Below are 8,288 nucleotides of genomic sequence, written 5' to 3'. Positions count from 1 at the left end.
TTCCCCAGTCCAACTGGATAAACACATTATCACTTCATCTAGTTCATCAGGATCAGGAATAGTGGCTATAACAAGTTTCTTGAAACATTTGAACCATAGGTCGAAAGACCTAAACATAGCCTTGCTACTTAGAATACAGGATTGTATATCTGATGGCAAGTTGGGAAAAGCACTTCCTAACTGAGATTGGGTCTTAAGACTTAATCTAGCAAAATCAGTGCCCATTAAAGTCATTTTATCCTTTGAATGGATATCCTCTTTGCCAAAGAGTTGACTAATGTAGGCTTCAAGGCAAATTGTAAGAGCCTCATTATCCGGAACAAGATCATTTTCTGAAACAGGGTTAGTTTCGAAAATAAGGTTGGCATAGTGATTCATATAAGCCTCATTTTGAGCAGTAAGGTTAACAAGGTGGATTTCGAGAGCTTGGAGGGTTTTTTCAAATAGGGAATAGTGGTCTTTAGTAAAAGCAGCATAGAGATTATCAAGAATAAATTTTATGGAATCTGGTAATTCACTATAGACTTCATTATGAAACTGTAAGGATCTGGATAAGACTTCCTATAAAGCAATCATCATATCACCATTGGAATAAATCACCGTTGCCGAAACAAATTCCTGAAGGGATGTTGATCCACTCTGTTTTATCCCAAAAGATGCGCCTTCATGCATATTAAAAGGTTGTCCCGCTAGGAACCTTTTATTTTGAGAATAGTCCTGTGTAGGAGCTTTTCCCTTTTTTTTCCTCTCAGCCAAGGGAGCCATAATAATCCACTTATTAGTGGTATAAGTATAAATATTGTTATTATCCCACTTATTATTGGTATTTATCCGCACATCATTGCCTGATTCCTGCAAAGAATCATTAAGAATATTAGGGTGATTGGCAATAGTGGACAATCTGGCACTACTAGTATTACCTTGAAAATTTTCTATGAAATACAAACTCATCCATGGTTCAAGAACAAATGTATTAGAATGAAAATCATAAGACAGATCTAAAGCATCATTAATGTCAACTTCAAGTTTTGAGGCAAATTTTAATTTTACTTTCTGTCCAAAAGGATCAGTAGTAATTCCATCATGTTCAACAAGAAAAGGATACAAAGTATTTATAAATGGCAGACCAAGAATTACTTTCAGTCATGTTTTGACAAGAACAAAGGGAATCTTAAAACAAACATTATCATGGCAAATATGAGCATTATTCAGTTCATGCTTAATCTTCATTTGAGAACCAGTAGCAAAAACCAATCTTTCAGTTGATTTTTCAAAATATTTTGAAGGAATTAATGCTTCCTGGATACAATTCTTGTCCAAGCCTGAATCAATCATAGCAATAACAGTGAAATGATAATCATGGGAAATAACAATTTTCACTTTTGTGAACCATTTGGAGGAAGTATGTCATTAACAAGAGCAAGTTGAGAATCATCAATATTACCTTTATTAGAAAGAAGAGTCTATTGACAGAATTCATCTCCATCTATGTGCTCATCTTGTTCATTATCAGATTTTTCTTGATCAATGTTTTTATCAAGTTTTAACATTAAAATTTCTTGTTTAAGATTACGATTATCACTTTTCATATTTTCAAATTCAAATTTTAATTCACTGATCTCTTGTTTAACAATATTAATTTCATGTTGAAGATCATTAACAGTTAAATCTTTGGATTTCTTTTTATTAAATCTTTCCAAAGTTTCTTCAAAACTTATGGTTGATTTAAGTTTTTTACTAGTTTCTTCTTTTAACAAGTTTTTCTTAAACTTATCCAAATATTCTTTTTGTAAATCAGGGTTTTCAATTTGACTTATCAATTTAATCAACAAATTTTCATTTTCTTCACCTTTAGTGAGAGTATTAATAGATTTTACAACATTGCAACATGAGTCTCTATAACCAATTTTAATATTAGGAGAATCAAAAGAATCACCAGCAAAATGATAGCAAGAATCAGTTGAAGAAGAAAAATCATCTTCCAAAGAATCAGATGAATTGTTTGATTCAAGGATTCTGGATAATTCTTCTTGATCATTATCATCAATATTTAGCATGTTAAACTTATTTTTTAACTTACCAGGTTTTTGTTTACAATCTTTACTAAAATGACCAGGTTTTCCACAGTTGAAACATTTACCTTTACCTGACTTTTGGTTAACATATTTTTTAGAAACATTTTTCTTTTAGCATAAAAATCATTAAAACTTGTTTATATATATATATATATTTTTTTTTTTTTCTTTTGGCTATAATCTTTGTGACTTTTATCATATTTTTTTACTCTTTTGCCGAGAAGGAGCAATCGGGGGCAAACCATATTGTTCAAAAAAATTACCCATTTCATATTTAGCTTTTCTTTTATTTTTTAATTGGTGTTTTAACAGTTTTTCATCATTGCACATATTAATACCAAGTTTCTTAATAGTGCTTAAAATATCACCATAGGTTAAATTATCATAATCAATGGAATCATTTTTGAAAGCTCAAAAATGTGTTGAAAACACAAGAGCAATTTAGACCCCAAATTAAAGTTACGACTTGGTTGATTTTACACTAACTTAATACTAAGTGCAGAATAGTGTAAACATAAGTGGATAAGCAATACAACTACTCTAATCCATATTTAAAGCAACACATCAGTAAAAATGAAATAAACAAGAGTAGGGAAGAAGGATGCAAATACAGAAAACACCGAGACGTGTTCTCGAAGAGGAAACTGAAGAACTCGGCGAAAAACCTCTCCGCCGCCCTCCAAGCGGAAATTGATCCACTAAACAATCAGTTGGGATACATGGGTTAACAAGAGACCCTCCAAGCCTAATCTACCCGATGTACCTAAGCCCTCAAAGCTCCTATTCCAACAAGGCTTCTCGGAACCGTGTCTTGTCTAGCTCTATGGATCCCGCAACAAGCTCCATGTTGCATCTACCATTCTTGGCTTCTTCCAATGCTTCCCAGCAACTCCAAAACACTCTCTACACTCTGAATAGGTGTGAGTTGTGTTTGGGTACAAATCTCCTCTCAAGCTATGATAATAGGAGAGGGATGGAGAAGAGACTACAATGATTTCTCACTAAGGATAAGTAGCTCTCTCTCAAAAGATGGGTGTGTGTATTTTAGAAAACCTCTCTAGGGTTTTTCTCTCTGAATGGCCTCTCCTACATATGTGGGTAATGAGGGTATATATAGAGTGGGCAAGGATAGAGTGTATCAAAAATGACAGATCAGCTAAACAGAGCATTTCGCGAGTATCTCGCGGGAAGGCCTTACCAGCGAGCTACTCGCGAAACACAACTGTCTACATCTGTCCTGACTCTTCGCATTCCAGTATGTGCAGGGCACATGTGTCACTTCACGGGAAGCTAAGTCGCGACATACCCGCGAGAAATCTTCAGTCTTCAAATGCTTGAGTCTTCACACTCTCTCTCTAACACACAACCCTTACAATGAAATCCCACAATAAATATAGGGTATAAACGATTGAATAAAATTACAATCAAATTTGGCACAGAATAAAAGCCAACAAAATACAAGTTGTAAATAACAACTTTACAATTTTTACCAATTAATTCCTGCTTTACCTTATGAGCAAAGATAGGAGGCCGACCGTTAATAAACTTTTCCTTCCAATAAGGTTTGTAACAATCTTTCCACTACATCACTCTGGAAAGGAAAACATCTTGATACCATCTATAATCAGACATAGTAGGACATCTCAAATTATTCAATAAATCAGAAATTCGAGATGAAACATTAGATGGAGCACCAACAAAATGTTTGATAATAGTATAAATCAAGGTATTAACACCATCAGGAATACCTCGACCAATACGATCATCAAAAATAGGCAAACCTTCATCATTCTTTTTAACAACATGTTTAATAGAGTCTCTAGATTCTTCTGTGAGATATGAATCCCACCATCCACGAAGAGTACCAGAAAAACCAGTAGCAAGTAAGTCAACAATTTCAGGTTGATCAAAATCATGATTATTTTGGTAAGCAATACCAACCATAGACATATGTCCCATTTTATTAATAATTTCTTGTTCAGAAAACCCATCAATATTCCATTCATAAATTTTATCAGCATAAACAGAAAACTGAGTTTAAAAAGGTCTTTCCTCAAACTGAATATCAGGAGGAGTAGGTTTTGAATACCAATTTTTTGTAAGAAACATGGGTTTGGAAGAACTTCCAACAAACCTTTTAATTTTTGGTAAATCATCCTCAAAAACCTTTTTGGCAAAAACAGAAGAAACAGTATCAAAATCTGTATTTTCATCAGAAACAATTTCTTTATCATTTCTTGAAATAGTGCAAGCAGCATGAGTACTTGTAGAAGTACCCTCAATTTTAACTTTTAAATCAGCAAGCATTTTGTAAAGTTGTTATTTACAACTATGTATTTTGTTGGCTTTTATTTTATGCCAAATTTGATTGTAATTATTTTCAATCATTTATACCCTGTATTTATTGTGGGATTTGTCGTAAGGGTTGTGTGATAGAGAGAGTGTGTGAAGACTCAAACATTTGGAGGCTGAAGGATTCTCGCGGGTATGTCGCGACTTAGCTTCCTGCGAAGTGAAATATGTGCCATGCACATGCTGGAATGCGAAGAGTCAGGCCAGGTGGAGACAGCTGTATCTCGTGAGTATCTCGCGGGTAAGGCCTTCCCGCGAGACACCTGCGAGATAATCTGTTCTGCCAGCCTGTACTGACTAACTCACACTTTTTGCACCTATCCTATATATACCCTCATTACCCAAAAATGTTGAAAAAAACTTCAGAGAGAAAACCCTAGCCAAACACATTGGGAATTAGAGATTGTCATCCCCACCTTTCTCTATACACTTGCTTGTGGTATTTCCTCAACTCTTCCCTCTCCATTTCTATACCAGTGAGAGGTTGATAGCCCAAACACTTACCTCACCCTTTGAGTGTGTTGAGTGAAGTTTTGGTGCTGCTGGGAAGCATTGGAAGAAGCCTGGAATGGCAGATGCAACATGGAGCTTGTTGCGGGATTCGGAGAGCTAGACAAGACATGGTCCCGAGAAGTCTTGTTGGAGTAGGAGCTTGGAGGGCTTAAGTGCATCAGATAGAGTAGGCTTGGAGGGTCTCTTACTAACCCATGTATCCCAACTGATTGTCTAGTGGATCGATTTCTACTTGGAGGGCGGCGGAGAGGTTTTTTGCCGAGTTCTTCGGTTTCCTCTTTAAAAACACGTCTTGGTGTTTCTGTGTTTGCATCTTTCTTCCCTACTCTTTTATATTCCATTATACTGTTGTGTTACTTAGTTTATGGATTAGAGTAGCTTATTTGTTCATCCGCTCACATTTACACTATTCTGCACTTTGTATTAAGTTAGTGTAAAATCTATCGAGTCGTAACTTTTATTGGGGGGTCTAAATTGCTCTTGTGTTTTCAACACATTTACAAGCTTTCACATTTTTTCAACAATGTCAAGAGCTTTGGATTGGGAAGTTTAAAACTTGAATTTGTTATCTTAGCTAGGTAAATTAATCAAAAGTTTCTCAGTTTAATAGAAATAGGGTTTTCAACAAAAGCAGACTTTTCAACGGAAACAGTTTTTTCAACAATTTTTTCTTCAATACGGTCAAGCTATTGACCAATAACATGCAAAGATTCATTAGTAAAATTGTTTTGTTCAATAAGACTAACAATATGAGTTTGATCATCAGCAATTTTGAAAGGAGAGGCTTTAACATCAATTTTGCCAGTAGTTAATAAAATAGTCTCAAGAGGTGGATGACTAGACCTAACAATGGTTTTGTCATTTTTAACAAAATTTGATTTCTTTATCACATTCAAATGATTTTTGGAAACTTCATCTTTTGAAACATAATAATTTTCAAGGAAATCAAAGAACAAAATATGTTTTTTTAATTGATACATCTTTTCTTTCCATTTTCTTTTAACACGGTCTTTTTCAGACTGTGCAAAATTATTTTGGAAATATTTCCTTTTAGGTCTATATTTTGAAAGCATAAATTCATTGTACAATGAAACCATATCAATTTCAAAGTTTTCATTTAAAACAGTCAAGACTCTTAATTTTTTAACATTATTTTCAATAGGAGGAAAATCAGAATCAGATGGACAAACAGATCCAGTATCTTCTTCTTCTTCATTGGCAGTTTTGCCGTATGGAGAGGAAGGTTCAGGTTTAGTAGAATAGTAAACAGAGCTGATTTGAGATTTATCACTTGAAACACCTTTTAATTTTAAATCAGTGGATTTTTCAAAATTCTTTTGCAAAAAATCATTGAGATCTTGATCTCTTTTTGAAATACTTTCAGATCCCGCAAAGGAATGTCTTCCTTCGTTGATCCTCAAGGGTGGTTGAATATTTTGAAAACTTATTTTAACAGTACCATCAAGATATTGTTGAATATTTGTGAGATCTAGTTCATCAAAAACAGGTTTAGAAATAGGGGATTCTTGTTCCAACAACCATTCAGTTGGAAGCTTGACGTCTTGCCATTGAATCATTTTTGGAACTTGAACTTTAGCATCAAGTGTTGAACATTGAATTAACATAGTTTTACCAAAAGGTTCTCTGTGATTCAAACAACCAGGATTTAATTGAGTTCCCAATAATCTATAATAAATGCGGTAAATCAAAGCAAAAGGTTTACTACCTTCGTCCATGATATAACCAGATGAAGCAATATTCAAGGTCAAAGCGTTAACAATATTAGAGTCATCCAAAGCAAGAGTAAGATCAAGATAACAATTGAAATAAACAGGACCATCATACAAGGAAGCAGTAATCATACCAAGAATGCTATCTTTAAAGTGCTTAAATCTAACATCTCGTAAAATCATGAGAACAGAAGCATTGATACCCTTTCGGGTGAGTGGTTTAATAGCAACTTGAACCATATCAATATGCAAATAACTTTGTTTTTTAGCAATGAAATCATTAATATTTCTTTTTCAAAAACAGGGTTTGATGGCATTTTGGTTATTATTTCATTTATGTGGGACCCCGTGGCAATGTATAGTCAAAACGAGCACAATAACAAGTTCAACTAACAACACCTATAACCGAAAAAGACAAAAGCTATTGCATGCTGTAGGTTGTGGGCTCCACCAAAAAGTGAAAAAATTGGGAAATGAGATGTGAGGCACGATTTTGAGATATTGGAGCCAAACAATTTTTTTTAGTTTTGGGTTTTAGTGAGATAGAGTTTTGAGAATTGAGTTAGTTTCTGAGTTAGGTGTTTTGAGTTGAGAGTTTTGAGTTTTGAGATACTTCCAATTCAAACACCCTCAAATGTTCAGTTTCCTATCATTTTTGACCTAATTATTAACTCCTACTTGGTCCCCAAATTCAACCAGTATCACTAACTAGTATGTAACTCATGCATAGACATGGACACATTTTAAAATAAACATATTTTTTTAATCATAATATATATATATATAAGTGATTGAATTATTAGAAAAAATAAACGTATTTTTTTAATCATAACATATATATAATTGATTGAATTATTAGAAAAAATAAACATAATTTGATGGGTATTAAAATTCCTGTCTAAGTTTAATACTACTTATGATCATTTTTATTCTAATTTTTAATAAGATAAAATGTGTGGTGATTTTTTTTTGGAGTAGATATATGATTGGCTTTTTATTTTTTATTTTATTATTTTATTATTATTGGACTCGTAATATTTTGCACTCATTAACTCATTACACAAAGATTAAAAACTTTAGTAGACGCATGGCACAAAATTAACACACAATTAAAATTTGATTTGGGATCTAATAGAATTTTCTCTTAACTTTGAGTTTTAATATATATATATATATATATTAGTCTCAGTCAAGATCAATTAAGGTTAATTAGTCCTTTCTTTTTCTTTTTTGAGAGAGAGAGAGAGAGAGTTCCAACCTATGGCATTCGCTCCAGATGATAGCTCTTTATCATCAGACCAAGACACCAATCAGTTTTTTGTGTAGGCGAGAATTGAACCGCAGAGCTTTTATACAACTATCAGAGACTTTACCAGTTGAGCTAACTCGAACCCACAATTAATTAGTCCCTTGATTTAGGCAATTAGTGATTAATTTCCACTTGAGTTAAATTATATGCATGCAACTTTATGGTAAGTTGTAGTCCAAACCAATAGGAAAATGACGGGTCACTAATTTTAAATTGGACAATAATTAGACCAATTAGATTTGATTGCCCATAACCAAGTGGTCAGACTTAATTCATGAGGGTGCATCCTTATTGTTGAAATTTGATTTC

The sequence above is a fragment of the Quercus suber genome, unplaced genomic scaffold, assembly GCF_002906115.3.
Source record: "Quercus suber isolate HL8 unplaced genomic scaffold, Cork oak 2.0 scaffold_300, whole genome shotgun sequence".
In the NCBI taxonomy this organism is placed as follows: domain Eukaryota; kingdom Viridiplantae; phylum Streptophyta; class Magnoliopsida; order Fagales; family Fagaceae; genus Quercus; species Quercus suber.
This window is presented reverse-complemented; position numbering follows the sequence as displayed.